At 37.4% G+C, this 21,993-nt stretch overlaps 1 long non-coding RNA gene across 1 annotated transcript in view; it reads right to left on the reverse strand.

The window, feature by feature from the left end:
* LOC143695097 (uncharacterized) overlaps positions 1-21,993 on the reverse strand; it is a 182,362-nt gene that overhangs the window by 52,607 nt on the left and 107,762 nt on the right. The window contains exon 5 of the long non-coding RNA XR_013184014.1: positions 8,742-8,836. This is a non-coding gene — a long non-coding RNA (uncharacterized LOC143695097). The remainder of the gene's footprint in view (positions 1-8,741; positions 8,837-21,993) is intronic.

A 21,993-nucleotide genomic window follows, 5' to 3' on the forward strand; every position in this document is an offset into this window, starting at 1 on the left:
AGGACAAGAAAAGGAAATGACACTAATAAAACTCTTCTTTTGATTCTGACTTTAAAAGTTTGCTGATGGATTTATTTGATTATGTTGAAATCAGGTCTCTAACTAAACACTACTGCAATTTCTCAAATCTCAGAATACTTTGGTTAACTTGATAGCAAATCTTTGCATTCTACTGCCTAGAATATCAATATCTACAGAAATACTCCAGAAACTAATATCCAGATGAAACTTCAATAGACTGCAATCCCATATTTCCTTATGTGCTTTTTCCTTTGTCTCCAAATTATGTTCAAGAATTTTTTTTAGTCTTCTGTAAGGAATTTTGATTAAGTTCCATTAAGTGCCTAATTCCTCAGAAGGTGTATTTCTGAGTGGTTCCATTGATGTATGCCAATTACACCAGCTGACAAACAGCCACTGCATTACAAAAAAAATCCATATTTTTAATGACTCCCTTGCTGTCCTCCATGTCTGTGTGTATGTCATGACACACAGCTTCCCACCATCTGCACTTCTTCCTTTATATATCCACGCATTTTGTATTATAAATTGCTTGGCTGTGATGTATCTTGACATTTGACATAACAGCAGGGCTGGGGGGAGCGTAAGTGCTGATCATTAGATTATTGTTGAAGTATTCTCTCCTTTCCTCCCCTGCTCCCTGTGTTCCCTGGAGACACAGGTGTTAATAAAATCAAACAAAATGAAAATGGGTAAATTATTGCAAGCTATGAACACCTACATTGTGCCATGCCTCACTAGTTTCCAATACCACCTCATTCTTGAGACAACCAGAGAAAAAGATGCAATTTCATCCTGTAGGCTGGGTGGTATAAGGAAAGGACAAAAGAGACAAGATATTGCAATCCAAAGGTCAGTGACCCACTCCCTTGTATAATTATAGCATTTCATTTATATCCTACCAATCTGTCTTTGGATGGCTGATAGTAAATTAAGTAGCTAAAAAAGAACAATTTTGAAAATTCCCTAATAACTAATAACTGAGCTCTAAACCTAGAGCATCATACAGGGAGATGAGCACAAGTATCAACTTGGAATTTCTTTACCAAAAAATAATTTTAAGAGTACTCTAGGACTCAGATCTGACCTAGATCTGTGTCTCAGTAGTTTGCTTCAAGATTCTTGAAAACAGATTTAACACTTACTCTAAACACCTCAGAGATTTTATAGAGCTTCAAGGGTCTGAGTCATCCTGGAGTGCAATATACATCCAATTGACTCTTGCAGGATGGATGCACTTTATACCTCTTTAAAATGCAGGTAGAACATTTTTGTGCTGCATTCCTCATTTCCCATGATCAAGCACAAAACTCTTCCCCTGCATTCTCCCAAGAAGGTTTCATGCAGTAACAAAAACTGAGTGAGAACATTAATGTTGATCCTTTTGCTAATATATATTAACAGTTTATATCTAAATTTAACAGTGGCCCACCTTTAGTAATTAGCAGAGCCCAACACTTCCCCAGCCTGCTAGCCATTGCTATTGGAACAGCACTGCACAGCTCTTCAGTCTCATCTACTGCACAACCAGAGGAGCACAACAGAAAGCAAATTCTAGATCTGTAGAGCTGATCTGAGAATCACTCAGTGTCCCTCCATTCAGTGCATGCAGTGCCAGTGACCTACCAGGGTCACTCTGGCACAGCATGTTTTACACTTTGATACAAACTGCTAAAATGCTGTAGATTATAAAATTTTATAAGAAACCAAATGGGAAATAATTCTTTCTAAAGGGTTGGAGGAACAGAACAAATTAAACACTTGCTGTGAATAATACTGGAAACTCAACTATTAAGGCCAGATACTTCAGAGCACTCCAATCCCCACAACTGCTGGCAGCCAGGTCACACCCATCTCATTTACACACTAAATATTGACCAGAACTTGGAATTCAAGACTGCAGCTTTATAGAAACAAGCCAGTAACTTTCCACTTGAAAAGCTGTCTAACTGTATTTATCTCAACCAGAGCACAGTAATTAATATTTATGAGGATGAGTGAAAGAAAGATGCTCATAGCAAAAGGGGATTATGAAAACACAAGAACGTGTGAGGATGCTGATGGGACTGAGCAACTGGCACCTAAGACACACATGCAGCAGGCCCATGGAGTGACAGAAGGAGAGGACAACAGTGTATGTGTAGCTGTCTTCACACACAAGCACAGAAAAACTTTTTTCTCTGCTTTGTTCCACAAGTAATCCAGGAAAAGTCTTGGTACTTGTACCTAATACATTTATTACCACTGATTTAATGGCTTTATTTGACTGCTACAGGCACCCACATCTGAGACATCCCTGATCCCAGGCTAATCAAAGTAACAGTGCCTGGCACATGTTCCATTCTTCAGGGGTAAGTACTAGATCTGTTACAGGTTTAAATCTGCATGTGTTGCATATTTCTGGATTTATATCTTACATGAATATGACCAATAAAAAGTGGACAGAAGTTTAGAGCTCCGGAAAGAACTTGTCAACAGCATTTTAAGGTGAAAAAAAAAAGAAAAATAGGAGGTTTTGATCTGCAGAATGTGAAGTGTAACAATTAAAGCAGAAGGGTAGATACTTTGAGCTCATTAAAATTTCTTTTGAAGATGAAAGTCATTAGATTTCAATGAGAACTTGGAGCAGAAGCTCACAATGACATGAGAATATTTAACCTGTAGTCTACAGTGCTTCAAGCAATTGAAAGTATGATAAATAATTGCTTGGCTGTAGTAACCACATAGAAGGAAAAAAAGGATTACCCTAATCAAACACAGTCAGTGTGGTGCTGCCTGTCTCTGTGCTCCACATTTCATTCTGAAAGTTTGCAGTTATAAAAACGGAAATCCTGAGTTCTTAAAGAGGAAATTGTAAAGGATTTATTTTCCTGCCACCTCCAAGAAAACTTTGATAATATTCAGGGTCAGCTCTTCAGCTGGCATGATCAGCAGAGCTCTGTGGAAACCAGTGGATCATTGCCAACTTGTAACAGCTGAATGTCTGCTTTTACAACAGGGAAAACTTTATTTTAGGTTTTTTTTTATCCATATCTCTTTTATTTTTTTCCTCTTTGAATTAGGAACATTAATAGCCAAATACATTTTTTGTTGTCAGGAATACCTGTCCTCCAAGCTACAAGACTCATATTTTTATGTGAGTTGCACCAGTGATTCTTACTCATATTTCAGTATCACCACAAAGCACAAGCCAGGACTCAAGCCAGGACTGTACAATCCTTTACCACACAGGTATTTTTAAGTTATGTCTGTGCAAAAAGCCAAATACTAATGTAACAGAGGCCTAAAGCACAGATAATGGGCCCTCCTGAAAAGGCAGGGTGAGCTTGTCTTAGACAGCCTTATCATGGGAAACAGTACTTCTCAAAGGAAGCCATTTAACAAGGAAAAATGAAAACATTTTATTCTGTTAAAAACATTTTATTCTGCATATATTGAAAAAAGCAGTTTTTTTCTTCTGTATGAAGAAAGTGCTCTAGGGAAGGTAAGTGATTTTGTGAAGCCTTTTGATTTTGACAATAATCTTCTTTGAGGCTCAGGGAATACATTTCTGACTGATTTGGGTTGCATAAACAGGCTTTTGTAGGTCCACAGCCAAGAAACATGATGGTAAGGGATGACTAGCATGATGTTAGGCCAATAACCATCCATTTCTAAAGAGACAAAGGGAAAAACCCAGAAACATGCTCATCTACAACAAAACAAAAATATTTAAATAAAGACCTAGAGACTTTTAGCCAAAATAGCCCTTAAGAAAATTTCCCAAGAGATTGGAGCTCTAGGCTGGAAGAAGAGTCACTGGGAAAGATGGCTTTTGGAAAGCACAAGTTTTTATTTAAATGAGAATGGAATGTTTGGAAAAGATTATGATGGATGACCTTCATAACTTCTCAGAGGATCCATCAACCCAATAATTTTCTCATTTGATTGGTAATGAAAGAAACCAGTTACACTTCTTGCTCTGGTAAAACAATCTCAGAGTCTGCATTCTCATATCTCAGGTGACTGCCTGGACCACCTAAGAGCTGCTGAGTTTGGGCATATCTGTGTCAATGTTCTTTTTTAGACCTTTCACAAGATATGTGATCAATATATCCATTTTTTCCCACAAATCCTTTGCAAGGGAAGAAGAACCCAAAAGTTAAGAATGAAAAACACATTATCTGAGATGCACTCTGTTAATCAATACTGACAGCTAAAAAACACTGTAACCTTTCTGAAAAATCTGTTATCTGATTGGATCCTCAGATTTCAACTTGATAAGCAATAATACCAAGTTACATCTAGTTTGTTGCAAAGGAGGTCTTTTGCTATCACTTTCTGCTGGAAATCCCACCATTGGTGAAACTGAGAAAAGCTTGTTAAGGGCCTGTTTCACTGGAAGATTCTTTATCTGCTTCTGGCTCTTTAGCAATAAAAATTAAAAAAAAAAATATTTTGTTACATGCAGCTGCTGAAGAATGTGGGTGTACAAGATCTCGTGTTGCAATGGCTTCTGTGACTGTTCTACAGTAAAGAGCAGTAAAGACCAGGCCATGACAGTGGCCACCATGAAAAACCTTTGCCACAGTCACTGGCAAATACTTCAGTGGAGCAATGTGCTCTGCATTTGCAAACACTGTTAAAAACATTTCCCCAGAATCTGAGACAAAACTCCCATTATATCTTTAAATAATTCAAGCAAATTGAACCCTTTCCTGAGTATATCCTGAAATAAGAATATTTCTTTAATTTTTTTCTAATAAAAGATTAAAAAAAAATCTAAATATTTGAGATAGCAAGGGGAAAAAAAGTTAAAATATAAGGGCAAACTTACATAGAATCCTCCCAGTAGATCTCTGAGTAGCTCTCTAAGCACTGTACATTTAAGATCTCTACCACAGAATAAAGATATTCCTTTGCTGCTTTGTTACTGCCTAGCCCTACAACCAGACTATCTAGGACTAAATCTGAAAGCAGAATTCAGGCATGCTGTAGCATTCTATGCTTAGAAAATCCATGGCTCTTGTAGTATTCATAATCCTATGATGTTAAATTTAGCTGGTCAAATTCTGCTCTTACTTGTACTTCACATCTGTCAACTTAGGGTGTACAGGGTATATCAAGGCAGCATTTAGCTCAGAATAGGGAGATATTTGATATTTGAAATACATTTCATCTTTTGAAAGCCATATTTGTTCAATAATAAATGCAGGAACAAGCATCTCCAAGGTCATGCAATCTGTGTTCTTTCCCACTCAGCTAAAGGTGGTATTAAGGAGCTTAAATGAGAGAAATATTGTCATTTGGTTATGTAGCATAGTGTACCTGATGTCATCCTTCTGACACGTGGCACACTTTGTTTAACAAGGAATTCAGCTGGGGCACAGGAGCTGTGGGGCAGCTCCAGGCTGAGGGTCTGGCACAGTGAGTGCTGGGCTGCAGGCTGTGCATGTGCCCACACTGTGAAGTGGATAAATTGCTTTCTTAATTATATAAACATATACTAATATTATCAGTTTGCCTTACTTTTACAAAGAAATATTAAAAAGTCTTGCAAACAAGCACATAGAGCACTGATTCCCACTGGAGTGCCAGAGGCTTAGTCCTATTAAAAATAGTCCTGTTAAAATGCCTTAGTTGTAGTGAAAAATTGTTCTAAAATTTCAGGTAAAATTTTAAAGCTGTCTTCCTCGGGTAAGTAAAAATCATCAGAGCAAGTAAACTTACCCTAAATAACATTTACTGTCTTTAAAATGTCTTCATTGTCTTATATTATGTACATAGGAATATAAATCACAGCTGGTCAGAGAGCCCAAGGTGAGAGAAGACATCTATGAAGGTGACTTAGTTTTTTCCTCTGACCCTTTACAGCAGTCATCCAAACCAGAAAACATAGTGATAAAAATTGCAGTAAATGCCTGTAGTGTACACAGTGTGTGTGTTTCAGAGGGGCACAAAATGCAGTGTTTTCTTTTGACTGTGCAACAGAGGACACAAGTTATTAGCAATGTTGTAATGAACACTTCTGTGCACAGATGTAATGACTGTAGGGATTAATGTTGAAATTCTGTTTCAAATGGTCAAAAAATGTGTAAGCAGTGAAAAATGGTTTGTATTGTTACACTTTCAAACCTTTGATGCAAAAGACCAAAACTAGGCCTTTTGAAGTGATTTTTATGCACTACACCAAGAAATTCCAATCATTTGTGCTCAAACTCTCAAAAATGTCATTCCAAAATTTTCAGCAGAGCTTAAAAAAATTTCAGAAACAAAGAGCTGGGAACAACAAAACTAGCTGAACTCAGCCTTTTGATCTCATTGTGTGTAACTAAATGATTTTCTTTTGGGGGCTTTTTAAAAGTTATTTAGCACCAAAACAGAACCTGGTGAAGCACTGTCACTCCTTTTCATTACTGGAAACAACTTTATTTTTTAAAAGTCCTAGAAAATCTAGACAGATTTCCTTTACAGATATTTTAGGTTAAATAGGTAGCTGCATGTCTACTTAATCACAGGCACTTGCATACTTGAACTTGCTCTGAGCTTGTCTGATGAATTATCTCTGATTAATTTTCTTTGTTTACACAAAGGCATTGTCTCCCATCAAATAAAGCAACAAAATAGATGTTTGAGGACAACACAATCCTTCCCATATACAAGGTTAGGTATATTACAGTTTAGTCATGTGAAGCTGGTCAACACCTCAGAGTTTTACCAACATTAGTTTGATGTGTTCAGTGCCATCAGTTGCAACACTGAGGTTTAAATTTTAAAATAAAATTTCAGAGACAAAAGCATTTAGATATTTCTATCAGCTATACTACTGGAATGTGCATGCCTGCAGCATTATTTACAGTGTCAGATTCAAAGAGGCCACTAGAAAATATCAGTTGATATATTCAATGGTTTGTTTCCCAACCTGAGTCCCACAAGAGCCCCAACCAAAAATTATCAGTGCTATTTTTTCCACATTGTGCTTTTCCATTTCTAATTGTTTATAATTCTTCATAGAAGCCCTTTTAATTCAGCTACCCAATATAATACAGTATACATAATATTTTGCAAGACACAGCTTCTGCAACTGCCTCTATACCTTCAGGCTTTGTGACTTGATGCCATAATGGTCTTGATTTATTAGAAGATAAACCTTTTCCAATGCTTTTTCCTTTAAATAGTGAACTGTAAATAACTTATCCAATATGAAAAATGCTAAGTAGCTCCTTTGAAATTCTAATGGAGATTGTCTACAGTTACATCACCCACTGCAGAATCTTTGTATTAATACTTTACTTGTATATATGGGAACATACAGGACAGTAACCTGCACATATACACATTTCTGTGTGAGTCTGTTTGAGACACAAAATTTGGGTGGGGTGCAGCTAGCATATTCCAAAACAGAAGGAAATATTTTGTTGATGTATTTGTGTCTTATATATGACATGTGAATATCGTGGCATACCTTGATGTCAGCATCAGGATGGAGTGAGGACTGGCTGGGCCATGCACCATAATCCTTGTGTTTGAAGCTCTGACTCTGACCATATTAAACCCAAGTCCTGGGCTAACAAGCCTTCCTAATTACTCCTCTGTTCTCTCTCCCTACAGGCACCATATCTCTAGAACATTCTGCCACCAAGCAAGCTCTGCTCCACCTGCCCTCTGGTCAACCCCTGTAGAGCTCAGAAGATCTTTTCTCCCTGACAGCCTTAACCAAATCACTTTTCCAGGCCTGCCATTCTTCAGAACACTGTCAGGCTTTGTTACCACCAACCCACTATTTCCAGAACACAGTTAAGTGCTTATCACTTAAAACTTTAAACACTAATTGCTTAGTAATGAAAACTTGAATTGATTGGAGAGTAAACTTCTGCTAACTGACTGGCAGAATTCCAACTCCAGTCCATAATAATCAAAATTCACTAAAATAGCATTTTTAAAGTCTTTTGTTTGAAAACCATTCTATACCCAGGTGTGGGAAGATCTAGTTGCAAGGTAGTCATTTTAAGTGTTTCTAGGACTAAGCCAAAAAAAATGTTTCTGAATTAACAATTGCAAATTTGGGGTTGAATAAAATCTCTGTGTTCATCTTAAAAATGTCCACATTATTAAAAATCATATTTCTCCCTCCTTTATTTCACCTGCTTGTTTTGTCAGGTACATCAATCCCTCTTAGAAATGTATGCCTCAAGAGAAAGATACTCAGCTTCCTCCTAACCTGGTGCTCAGGATGGAGACTCTTCCATTGTCACTTTGATAGGATTTGCCATTGATTGCAAAGGTACTGTGTAACCTGAGGAACTTCCCTCGCCTTCTAAAACAGCATTCTGAATTTTCATGACTTCAGACAAAATACTGCAGCTAATTCCCTGTATATTCTGCTCATTTACTGTGGGTGCTGATGAAGCTGAGTAGGGATGTTTAATGCAATGTTACTTGAGATATTGGATCACATTGGATAATGAAAAGGAAATAAATGCAAACTGAATTCTTAGCATACTATTAACTATTCATAGCATTGGACTGGATTCCTCTTTCTAGTTTTCAGAAATTACAGAAGAAACACCCTGAAAACATGCAAAGGACCAGTGCTACTCCTTAGCATCTCTTGATTGTAATTAGTCCATGCTCAAAATCCCAACCCATTTCTTAAAGATCTCTTTCATGTCACAAGAGCTTTGCAGAGATTTTGGACAATGTTCCCAAACACAGACCAAGAGAGTTTCTTTTGCTTTTACCTTCAGGGCCACAATATGAGAAGCTTCTGGCACTCTGATGTTCTGTCACTTTTTAATGCAAACTCTGGAAGTTCACGGACACAACGCTGCACAATCTGAGGAAGATAAATCACAGTTACTTCAAGCCAGTTGACAGCAGTTTAAGCAGCTGCAATCATCAACCACCAAGGGAGTTTCTTCTTTTATCTTACTAAATGCAAAAGTATACCAGGAGCTGCTAATATCACTGGACTATCAGGAGTCCTGCTTTTACATAAATACCAGCAAGCAGTAAGTAAATTCTGTTGACGAAATGTAATAAAACAAAGACGGTTTCAAATATGACCATTCCCTGATGCATTCTGTAGCCCCCTCTTACTCACTTATTGCATGCTGCTGAGATTATAAGGTTTGCTTTTATCTGTCAGAAATCAATATTTCAAACATCGGATAAAAGAGGAAATTGAACTGGGAATAGGCTGAAGTGCTGTAAAAACTACAAAGCACAATTATCAAAAAGCACTTAAAGTACTTAATAGGACACACATATAAAAATGCTCAAATTAATGTCAGGGAACTATAATGAGAACTTTTTCTATGCTTTTTGATCCAAATGCAATGCAATTCGAGTGCAGCCTGGTCAGTCAATACAGTTTTCAATTTATATGAAACCCTAAGGATTTCTAGCAATCCATTTGCTAGAACTGAACCATTACATATGATTGGTTAATATTTCAATTTATTGAAAATACATTATTTTGTGTAAAGTGTTTAAGTTGTTGAGGTTTAATCATTATAAACAGTTATGATAAAAATAGATCTTTGGGTAAACAAAGACCTTACAGTCAAGCTTTTAATAAATACTAGTATAACTAGAAAATTGGATTTTAAGAGGAATAGACATAAGGAAAAACTGCAGATATGGGGTCACAAGATGAGAGGAAATTGTTGTATAGAATAGAGCTTTATCAGCACACATTAACTGAGAAGGGACTTTGTAAAATATTGGAAACCAGGATTATTTTATGCAAAAAACCTCCTCGCTATTAACTTTAGTACTTTCCCCTTGGATTTATCTATTCATTTATCATCTTTAATACTACTGAGCTGGAGGTTTTACAAAACTATGGTAGATCAGAAATCACTGCAAATGAAAGTGCACATGTGTGTATAACACACCAGCACCCATGGAAAACAGATTGAGTGACTTCAGAAAATTTGATATGAAACACAAAGAGCTGCAACACTCAGAGGAGTTACAGCCACGATTTGAGCAAACAAGATGCACATTAATTAAATGGTTGTATCCAACTGCAGCACTCTTTCCCAACCTACACCCCACAAGGAACAAGAAGGGACTCTTGGGACTCTTTCTTTGTGGAAAGTCATTCTTAACACTTACACTTCATGTTTATGCTTTAACCATGACACTTCTTTCATACGAGGGAACCTTTACGCCACCACAATTTAAATGTGCCTCTGACTGGAACTGCACCCAGCTCTCTGAACTGTGGATCAGACTGTGCTTTCCACTAACAGAAAAAAAGTTGCATAAGCCAAACACCTTCCCACCACCTTTCCTCAGTACAGTTTTGAGCCTAATACAGTACAACCTCTTAGTTAATATCCCTACTTTTTAAAGTCTAATCTGAATCTTTGCTACTATAATTCTAATCCCACTTGGTCTATTTTATGTGATGATGAAGAAGGGATTATAGTACTCCCTTTTGCAAGAAAGTTGACTATGTAGGCACAATCATCACACAAGATCTTTCCAGCACACAGGTTCTGTGAGTAGTACAGTTGGGCTCTAATCTAGACAGTTAATAATTTGTGCAATTCACCAAGCTAAACTGCACCATACACAGCCAAAATCTCTCTTCTAATAATTCTGGTCTTGTGTATGCTAAGCAAAACATAACAATTTAATAGAGGGAAGTCACAAAGATATCCCCTAAAACAGTTTTCACATTTGAATACAACTTTGACAAAGCTAAAAATAAATAGATTGATTCAGCTGCATACTGTATTCACTTGAATGACGTCTTGAATTTTCAGATGTCCTGGAACAACAGACTGGTTTTCTGAATCAACAGAATCATCACAAAGCATACAACCTTTTCCAAATAGTACATTTTTCAAAAAAAACCCCAAGTAATAAAAATAGTTTTGTTTTCTCTGAGGAGAAAACATGTTATGATCTGGAAAGGCAGTTGTAGTTATGGCAGACATAATTGCATAATGCACTTCACAGAAGCTTCTTCTATTACATCTTATTGTATTTTTCCCTTCAATTATTAAATTCAGAGGCTTAACCTCAAAAGAAAATGCACTTGTCTTTACATAGACTTGAATTGTTACTGCCATTTAAAACTAATCAATGTTTTCTTTAGTACAATAATAGCTTATTTGCAAAGCACCTCTTTAAGAGATATTTACACGGTGTTCTGGAAGTAAACATGTTTCATGCTCTAAGAAAAAACCCCAACAAAGACAAAGAGGGCTTCATTCTCATCTCAAACTTCAGGAAAAATAAAGTGACTTAAAAAGCAGAAAAAATTGTGCACAAAGGGAGTTGCTACTAAATTATACCCCTCCATTAATAAATAACACAAGGAAAAACTATGCATTGTACCCAACCCCTATATCCCTAGAGAAGTCCAGGAAATTAATGTTCAAAGGCACAACAAATAAATATATGCTTTCATTAATGTTAACAGGAAAGCAAACAGTTAAAATCTTACTCTTAACCTGTGTTTAAATATGCATTTCTTAGAAATAATATACCAACTCCTGACTAGGACCTTCAACTGCATAAAACTCAGAGGACACCGAGGCCTCACTGGGGGTGGAAAGCCCAAACTACTCCAGTAAAGTCAGAAATGCTCTCAGAGTGCAGGAATGATCACACCACTTTCCTCTAGGAACATAGGGGAGATTTTAAAATTAGTCTCCATAGACTTCTCCAGAAAGAGGTCAGAGAAACCAAGTTAGGTAATGTGAATACCCCTAATGTCTCAAGATCTGCAGTTATTTAACAAAGAGAAGTTTGAAGGAAGGAAATTTCGCACAGAACTCACAAGCATTTTTTTTTTAATTTCCAAATGTAAACATCTACTGCTTTAATAAACAGATCGCCCCCAGTTCAAGCTATGCCTGTATTTGAAGACATCAAACCCATTGATTCCAGTAGAGTAGCAAGACTATTATTGCAATGAAACTTATAAAACCAAAGCTAAGAAGTGACCAAGCTTTGCCAAAGGAAAGAAGCAGAATTAGAACCGAAAGCATTGGACAAAGGGACTGCCACAAAGTAATGCAATGACCTTTGCCAAAGCAGCCATGTTACATATAATATAAATTTCCTACACAAATTTTAAATTGTATTTTTCAGTACATTTTTATCTGTGAAATTGGAATCTATTAATTTTATCATCTGTAATGCACAGCCAATATTTTGCATTTGCAATCTTGAAAATTTAATGGGGCAGGGCAGAATAATTTTGTATTTTATCAGTTTATTGTATCTAACTGCTAATGGTATGTGGTAACTATCACAAATTGCAAGTACTCTTACATTACAGAAAGTTAATTCCCTGATTTCCTTTTATTAATCAAGATTATCTTTCCAGCTGCTCTTTAATTAAATATTTTGTTAAGGATCATTAAGAAATTATATAAACTCCTCATAGTTCTCACTGCTAATCATAAGCATTTCATTCAATCATGCTATAAATCTGAAATTTGCCTTCCAGTTTTACTAAAAAGCCTTTTTGAAGAGGTATTGGAAAAAAAATTAAAAACAAATCATCCAACAAAACCTCCTTCATTTCCAAAAGAGAATTTCCAAATTAAATTAATATAAAATAATCAAGAATTTACTTTGAAGGGTAAAATAGCATGATTGAAAAATTAATAGTAAGATTTTTCCATTCCTCTTCACTTGAGTTAAAATAAAGGCAGCTCAAATTATAGATTATTTCCTCTCTTAAAAAAAGGTAGAAGGTGGTGAGACAGTGTTGGGTAGATGCACAGTAGTAATGGATTATGGAGATTTTTGTCTCCTGGGTCACTGTTATGAATCTGATCCAAGACAGCAATGACGAAATGTCAGTGCCATTTTATGGCTTTTAGCATGAAATCCTGACCCTGTGAGGTCAATGGCAAAACATCAGTAGTGCCAGGATTTTCACCTTTTGAATCTCTAAGATGCAAGAAGAATTAAGGTCTGACTCAGCATCCATTGACTTTAATGGGAGTTACACTAAGTTCAAGGGTGCAGGTTTTTATAAGTCCTGAGGTGCTGCTTTGCTCATGCTTTAATAAGAGCTGGATCCTTCAGATGACTCAAAGAGTTCAAACTGCAGCATTAAAGCCATAAACTTTTATCTTTAAAGTTAAGTGTTCTAATGGCTCTCATCCCCTGCTGCACTGTCGGGATCACTCTGCTCCATGAGGCTGAGCACTGGACAAGGGCTTCTCTCACCACACGTTCCCTTCTCCTGCTTCTGTCTCTGAAAGCAAAATCCTTGTCCCAGGTGACACAAGGTCCAAAACCTCTGGGATCACCATGTCTGTGGCCCTCAAGGAATCTGGCACAGACTGTGGCTTCTGCTCTGCATCACGTCTGGTCAACTTACAGACAATTCCCATAATACCACTCCTGCAAAATGTGAGATCTGGGGACTAGAGGATTAGTAAACTTTGGGTCACAATGACTAAATTAACAAAGCAGCAGAAACCATCAAACATGCTTTTTGGAGTGATTAACTCAAAGAAAACCCTTATCAATTTCCTGAAAACAGGCAGAGATGGCTTGTTATTTTATTTTATTTCATTTGCTTTGATAGTGGGTTCTTTGTAGAAAGGACATTTCCAGCCATTTTAAGTCTTGCCACTTTGCAGGTTTGAAGATCTTTTATCCTGAAAAGGAAATAAGAATAAAATCCAACTGAGCTGTCAAATTTTAAATGTTTATCCAAAATGAAAACAAATTGCTAAAATGAAATTATTTGATCATGCCCTCCAAAAATACTAAGGTACACAAATATAAAAATTATGTCTTGCTGTAACATATGCTTTCCAGACATATTTCACTTGCAGCTCAGGCGTGTGCTCCTTAAAGTATTTAGCTATGCTGAAAACCACCCAGGAATTAAACTGGATGAAAGCATGCTGAGGAAGTTGTTGGAGGTTTAATTACCTTTTCTTTTTTTTCTCTTTAGTGGGAGTTCTGAATTCTGGAGGAGTAAAACTCCAGTCTCTACTGTATTGAAATGATATTTTTTTAGCACTCCAATCATTGTCTCTACTTGACTAAGACATTTCTGTGCTAAAGCAGGTGCATTTACTTTTCAAGTATTATTTTACTAATCAATTGAAAAATTACCTCCATGAATGACAGAAGTGCAGACCTTTGGAGTATTTCATTAAAAGGAGCAAACATTAATTACAAATCCAGCCCAACCTTTGCAGACATAAATTATGGGACAGATCTATTTTCTCCATGCTTAATTGCAAGCAGTGACTAGCTCTTTAAATTATTATCTCCAAGGCATGAATGAAATTAGAATGGATTTGGTGATATTCTCAAGCTTATTTGTATCTAAATAACTTGGCCATATACTGTCTGGAGATACAAGGAAAATTAGGTGAAGCACCTTTGAGCCTTTCAACAGTGCTAGCTTACTGTGAAAAAAAATTGGGAATTGCAAAATGGAATTAGAACCTTAAAGTCTTTGCAGACTGGGAGGCCTAGATGCAGGCTTAACAATGGGAGAGTTGATAATGGCCAAGTATTTTTCTTCTAACCTAAATTCTGAAAATTTTAGATGCTTGTAATTTTCTGAAGCATTCACATTTCAGGCAGAATATTCCAGGCAACATCTTTTCTGAAAGGTAATATTTACATTTCAAGAAAAATAACTACATTTCTAGAGAAGTAAAGCCCCCTTCCTACAGAATTAAGAAGGCTGAAAATTCTGATTTTAATAGGCACAGAGCTGACATATTTGTGATCATACCAAAATCTGTCAGGAAAATAGATAATGGATTTGTCCACTGAAACATAAACAGAAGGTACAGTTTGCTATCATGAAGAGTGAGAAATAGATAGAGAATACAAGGATTCTTTTTAATACAATAATGAAGACAGAGATGTATTTTTTTTTTAAAAGTATATGATGATTTAGATATTGCATTGGAAATAGGAAGCCCTCTATAAGAACACTGTTTTTTATATAGTACAGTGGGTGTGAACAAAGGAGTCTCACAAGACTCTGTGGGTATTGCCTGACCCTTGTTTTTACCACCCATCTACCACAAAAGTTAATAATTTGGCATTGCATACTTTAAAAAAAAATAGATAATTACTTGCTTGGAGTTCAATTTACTTGTGTCACGATACAGTAAATACCAGGCTGAATTCTCACAGTGTTAATCATTAACCTGGGAGAGGACATTTGATTAAAATGCATTCCTTCAACTTTGATGTTTCATGAACACACAGGTAGGCATTTCAACACCAATTTCAAGTATGCTGAAGATGCAAATAAGTGCAAGTCCCCCCAAAAGCCAAACTCTTTGCACCTTTTAACTTTTGGTATATAGTTACCCTCCATCTGTGCTGAAGAAACAGCCTCTGACAGGAAAATAACAGCAGCTCTGCAGAGCTGGATGGTTTGAGGTACAGAGGAAGCCCAGTTCAGATTTAGAGGGATTAATTGTGCAAGACACCATGCAAAGACCAGGGCAGGGTACCTATAAAAGGAACATTCCTCTGATGGTACTGATTTTTTTTGAAATTTTCTACTTTGACAGACCTCTCAGGCCCATAGCAAAATGTCTCTGTAAAAAAAAGAAGACTGAAGACTCTGTCAAAAAACTAGAGTATTTGTTGAAAACAAAAAATCTGCTGAAAAAATTGAGATTGGTTCCAAAAATTTGGAAATACCTGGTCCAGCAGAGAGAAGACTCCATGGGGTTCTTAATTTTAAGTGTCTTGCTTAGGAGAGGGAAGAGTGAAAAAACCCATTTCCTAGAATTTTGGAAGTATTTATGTTCCCTTTCTTCTCCTTGGTATTTCATCTTAATTTAAAAGTGAGGAGTTAAAGATTGATCTGGAGCTTGGGAAAAGCATTCAAGCAGAGGACCACAGGGGACAGAGTGAACCCTTTACCCACATTGCTTGAGAAAGGCACTGCTTTGCAATATATTCCTGGGAATAATAATATCATAGGTAACCTATTTGCTCTGGAATCTAGACCAGAGCACCACACTTCAACCATCTACACCTACAATGAAGGTAAATATATCATGAGGATCTCCCCACTTACACAGGCCTTAGTGGAATGTATGACTTTTCAGCAATCTGGGCAAATTGCACAGTTTTGATTGTATATCAGTCTATTCATTGATCATATCCTTTATATTTCTTTAGAAAGAAAAACACCACTAACAATTACTGGCTTTAACACCTTGCAGCTTATATATAGCTTCTCATATAAGGAAGAAACACCTTAAGCACAGTGTGAAAATAGCACCAATTCAATTTATAAAATGCAGATATGTTGGAGCAGAGAAGGTAGGAAATTAGTTAAATGGGAGTTTTAAAAATTAAGATACTTTCTTCATCCAGGCTAATGAAAAACAGAGAGAGCTGGTAGAATTTGTGCTTTTAACCAACAGAAAAGTTTTTCCCTCAATACAGAATTGTGTACAGAACTTTGCTTCAAGTTGCAAAAATTATGAACGGAAATATTGAGGAATCATGATTTTTAACTAAATATTAACCACTGCTATATTAATTCCTGTTTTACAGCCTAAATGCAGGCAGCTGCTTAGTCAGACATTGCTGTGCACCGAGACAACATGCATGAATTACAGCTGGGCCAGGGTGTGAGCAGGGACTGCCACGAGTCAGAGCCCAGGTCACAGAGCAGCCCCTCAGCCATGGCGGCTCCAGCCCTTCCAGCCAGGCCTGCAGCACCTCAGGGGGCTGGGCCTCGCTGCAGGGTGCCGGCCACAGCGTGTGACAGTGGGGACAAAGCAGGGCAGCTCAAGTGCAGCTCCTCCATCGGGCGTGTGACAGTGGGGACAAACCAGGGCAGCTCAAGTGCAGCTCCTCCATCAGGAGTGCAGCATGGGCCTGCTTGACTGCAGAGCCAGAACAGGCCCAGACCCAGAACCTGGTGCAGGGCCAGGAGCAGACCCAGACCCTGGTGCAGGGCCAGGAACAGACCCAGACCCTGGTGCAGGGCCAGGAACAGACCCAGAACCTGGTACAGAGCCAGGAACAGACCCAGGTGCAGACCCAGACACTGGTGCAGAGCCAGGAACAGACCCAGAACCTGGTACAGAGACAGGAACAAACCTAGAACCTGGTACAGAGACAGGAACAAACCTAGAACCTGGTGCAGAGCCAGGAACAGACCCCAGACCCTGGTGCAGAGCCAGGAACAGACCCCAGACCCTGGTGCAGGGCCAGGAACAGACCCAGAACCTGGTACAGAGCCAGGCTTTCACCTGAGCTCACAGGGCAGCACCCCAGGGCACAGCTGTGCCTGGCTCCAGTGACTCCATCAGGCTCTTGTGCCTGGACATGGAGCACTGCTCCCTGTGACCCCTACAGGACTCAATGAGGCATCATCAGCCCAGCATGTCCATTTTTTTGTGTGCAGAAGGATAAACTGGTATGGAGCACCAAGCCCCTGGTGTGACCCATGCTGTGTGGGCTGGGAGCTGTACTGGGATTCCAGCACTTGGCTATCAGGAGTGCTGGTCAGCCCCACACAGACAGACCTACAGACACACCTACAGATACACAGAGCTCATGGGGCTGGCCATGGGTACCACACTGGGGGCCACAAAATACAACAGTTCTAACAGCAAGTTATCTGCATAGCTCTCACTCTGACTTTTCTCCTTTCTTTCTCCTTCTCTGTCCAGTAAACTCCACAACAACAACAAAGACTAACATCAATGCCAGCTCCATCCAAATGAATGGATATGGAACAGAGGGATGCATCTGTTTAGTGATTCTGAAATGAGCTGACTCCCTGATGTGCCACCAATTCACCTTGCCTTATTACAATCTAGCTTATTTTGTGGTTTTTGGTTGAAATCTGACATGGGTAACAAATTATTTTTATTATGTCTATTTGAGCTACACCTACTATTTAAATACTCACATTACCTGCAAACTGTAAACAACCTTGTTGCACATTGTGTAATCACTCTGGATTGAACTCTCAAAGGATAGAGACAGAATGGTTTGAATAATAGTTCTTGTTCTGTCCTTCTCTGACACATGAATATGAATGATAACTTATTTTGGCCAAAACAACAAATTCCAGGTGAATTTATGTCCTTAATGGGAGATCTGCCATGACAAACAAGAAGGGTTTGGTACATTCTAGTCAAAAGTGGAATATCTTAAATCAAAAGTTTCAGTAGGCTTCAGTGTTCCTCCTAACCCTTCTATTAAATCTTCATAACAATGTCATAAGCTAGGATTTGTTGTCTTCTACTTTATTAAAAAGAGGGCAACCTCTAGAACAAAATAATATTGAGAAATAAAATTTACCTTGGATTAGTTTCATGTAAACATAAAGAACCCAACTTCTCAGAACTCATGTGAAAAACATAATGTAGTTAATATTAAATACAAAGATTATGCAACCTATTACTTTTACAGTTTGTGCTCCTGTGTCCTTGATTTTGTCCCCGTTTTGCTTATGATTAATGAATGACTCACCCTCAGTACCCTCTCATTTATTTCATACCTCATTATGAATTTGAAATGGTCAATTTGTTATTCAAAAACAGCAAAACAAGCATGGAAGTTAAACAGTGTTCAAAAATGCAAATGACATTTTTATAAATAAAGTGCTATTCTATCACATTTTAATGGTTTACATCTTTAACTGCTTTTGATATAATTTTGAAGAATGTACTTAACTTATTCCTATAGATTACCAGGTGGAGTTTGTCCATGTGATTTATTTGAACATCAGGAGTGTCAGTGCACTCTATACAGTCACTCACACACAAATCCTACAGTGACACCTGGTATACTTTACAGTTTTCTATTTTGGCTTATCAAGATCCTATGCTATAATTCCCCCATGGATTCTCATTTGTTTTGTTTGGAATTATTTTACCAGGATATGATTCTTTATAAAGTTTTGTGGTTATACTGTCAGCATTAACGTAGGGACAAAATAAAGGCTAGAAAATAAACTTTTGTGTATATTAAGTAAGTTCACAACTGTTAAAGTAAAACCCACTAACTTATTTATACGAAAAACAAAGTTTCATACCAACAGTTCACAGTATTACTTTTTTGTTGTTATATCCTTTTTCAGTTTTGATAATTACTTTCATCAACACAATTTGGTCGTTTCAAATGCTTTCTTGAGCAGAAAAAAAATTGGCTTGGGTGACATCAATGCTAAATATTCTGGGGAGCACTCAGAGGAATAAAGCAAAAAGTCCATCCTTTCTCTGTTTACTGGAGTAAATTCTGACACTGCACATACTTCAGTGTGGGATAACCCACTCTCTGCAGAAGCCTGTGCAGTTTTCTCTTTTCTCATCACTTTGGCAATGTTGTCCACACCAATGAGAGGTGCTTAAAGTTCTGCAACAAAGACTCCCCTGTGTAAAGGCATTGCCTCTAAAGCCCCAGTGGCAGCTGCATCCAGCTCCTCCTGCAGAGGATAATCTCTATGCCTTACCTTTTTCAGTTTCTGGCTCATGATGTGCCAGCAGCAGCACCTGCACCTCCTATTTCTGTTCTATTTTATTTGCAGCTGAGTTATGGCTGTGAGGTTAATTCAGGGTGGATAAACCAGCCTCATGCCGAGGCTGCATTCAGCAGAGAGAATCCAGAATGGATGCTAAAAACAGACAGAAATCAAGCTCAACCAATTGCATATTCTTCACTCTGTACAACATGCATGGCTATTTGTGGTGCCAAGTTCAGTAGCTTAAATATTGTGTCATCATAAAAATAGTATAACTGAGCATGGTTATTAACTGCAGGCTAACCTCCAGCTTTGGCTTTGCTTAATACTGTAGATTTATCTTTTCCCCTTGTTCATTCAGAATGCTTTGTAGAGTGGTTTATTAAAGTATAACTAAACACTGTCCTTCGTGTTCATATATGTTTGGAACAATTCCAAATCTGTGATCTTTTCTTTGAATTTTGTCAACACATTCACTACATGCCTTTATTCTTCCTTCAATTTCATTAAAAACTACAAAGATCACCATTTTAAATAAATCCCACCACTTTAAGATTACTGAACACGCTGTCCTTCAAATTAACAAAATCAAATAACCCTCCCAATACCCTCTTATTTCTGTCAAGCTCTGTATTAGTTTTCAGTGTGCATAAAAAAGGTAACATCTTTACACATGGCAAATGTAAGAGGTAATAATAAAAGGTAAATTTGACATGAGTCATGAAGTATGTGCAAAAAAAAAATAGTGAAACCCTCCCCCTGAAAACTTCACGAAGCTGTAATAAAAATGGAGTTTGTGATAGATATCGTAGAAAGCAGAAAAAACTACACAAAGCAGGAAGAATTTATTACTACATTGTTTGATCATTATCCTCATATAGAATGATCAAAACCAAAACATGGTGTAGAGGAACTGAAGGAATGTACTGATGGGTTACCTCTAAGGATTTAATCTCTAGTAAGAGGCTTTCTGCAGAAGCAAGGGAAGCATTTGCTCTCCTTGCCTAACGAGAACAAAATTCTACTTTTCAAGGCAAATGCTTAGAGATAACTAAAACCAGTCTGATACTTAACAAGTGTTAAGTGTTCTATTTTAAAACATAATTTATAATTTTTTTATTCTAAAAATACTGAGACATCTCTCCAGGAACTATTCAGTCTTCATTCTGAATCAAAAAGTTCCATTACTGTGTTATGCACACCTTTCATTTACCTTGCAGATCACTATTTATTGACACTTACCAGGCACCCAGGGCAGCCCAAGTAAAATGTGCATCCTACAGGCTCAGAGAATAAGCATTGAAAATATCACTATCAAACTGCAAAGTACACAAAATGATAGAAAATCAGATTCTGCCTTAAAAAGCTCTGTGAGGCAAATTCATCAGCAGTGTGACTTCACGTCCATGCTCAGAACCCGAATGTGTAAATTACACCTTTGGCACTCTGAGCTAGCAAACACCTGCAGAACTGTGGGAGTTTAACCTACTCAGATGATTGGATTCTCTTTCACTGCTTTTTGAAGCCTGACTTACAACAGGCAGAGTAGAAAAAGGTGTTGGGGGAAGGCAAAGCCCTTGCTTGTTTAGGACATTTTATGGATGGGTCGGGGATGTAGGACGTGGATGTTGTGAGAGGTAATGAGGTAACTGGCAGCAAAGAACTCTGAGCTGGAGCAAATGTGAAGGTAAAAGAGAATCGAAATAGTGAACCATCTGCTTTCTAATGAAAACAGCTCCTCTTGTCAGCAACATCCAGAAAAAATGATTTCTTAGTTGGAGTGTATAAGCAAGGGAAGTAGCTTTTTTGCTATATGAGGTAATACACTCAAATGATGTATGACTTAGAAAATAGTGTGGGTTAATGATCTTCAGCTGGATCAGGGAGTAAAACAAAGTAATTTCATAATACAGAACATGATGGATTAAATCATGTTAATACTGGGTATATACATTAAAGAAAATGATCTTTCTGGCATACTAAATGGCAAAATAAAAAGCACTTTTAGTAAGCTATATGATTAATTAGTCTGCCCTTTTATTTATGTACCATGATAAAGGAAAATGTACTTCTTCTGGTTACCTCCCAGGCAATTATTCTAAAAGTTATATTGAATACACCAGCTTCATTGTATTGCATCAGTCCATCAGGGACTGCAAGTAGGTCCCTGTCTTTGTTTTAAGTCAGAGGTTTTCTTTTTTCTCTCCCTCTCCTGTCCTCATTTACTAGAGATTACTGGGGTTTTGTATGTTTTTTAACTCACACAATCATGAGACATATATTGCAATAATATAAACATTGATTTGTCTTAGCACTATTACTTACAGAGAGTGCAAAAAATTCCAGTGAGTGAAAAGTTATAGCTCACATGTAATTCAGGCAAATATTTAAATATAGGAATGCAAATGCTCCAGACTTTGTTCAGATTCTGAGCTGTTTCATTTCCTGCCTTCACAATTTAACTGTATCTTGCAAATTTCTACCACAGGTTCAATCACATGCAGAATCTTTTAGAAATGAGCTGGGAA

Source organism: Agelaius phoeniceus, chromosome 12 (assembly GCF_051311805.1).
Source record: "Agelaius phoeniceus isolate bAgePho1 chromosome 12, bAgePho1.hap1, whole genome shotgun sequence".
Taxonomy (NCBI): domain Eukaryota; kingdom Metazoa; phylum Chordata; class Aves; order Passeriformes; family Icteridae; genus Agelaius; species Agelaius phoeniceus.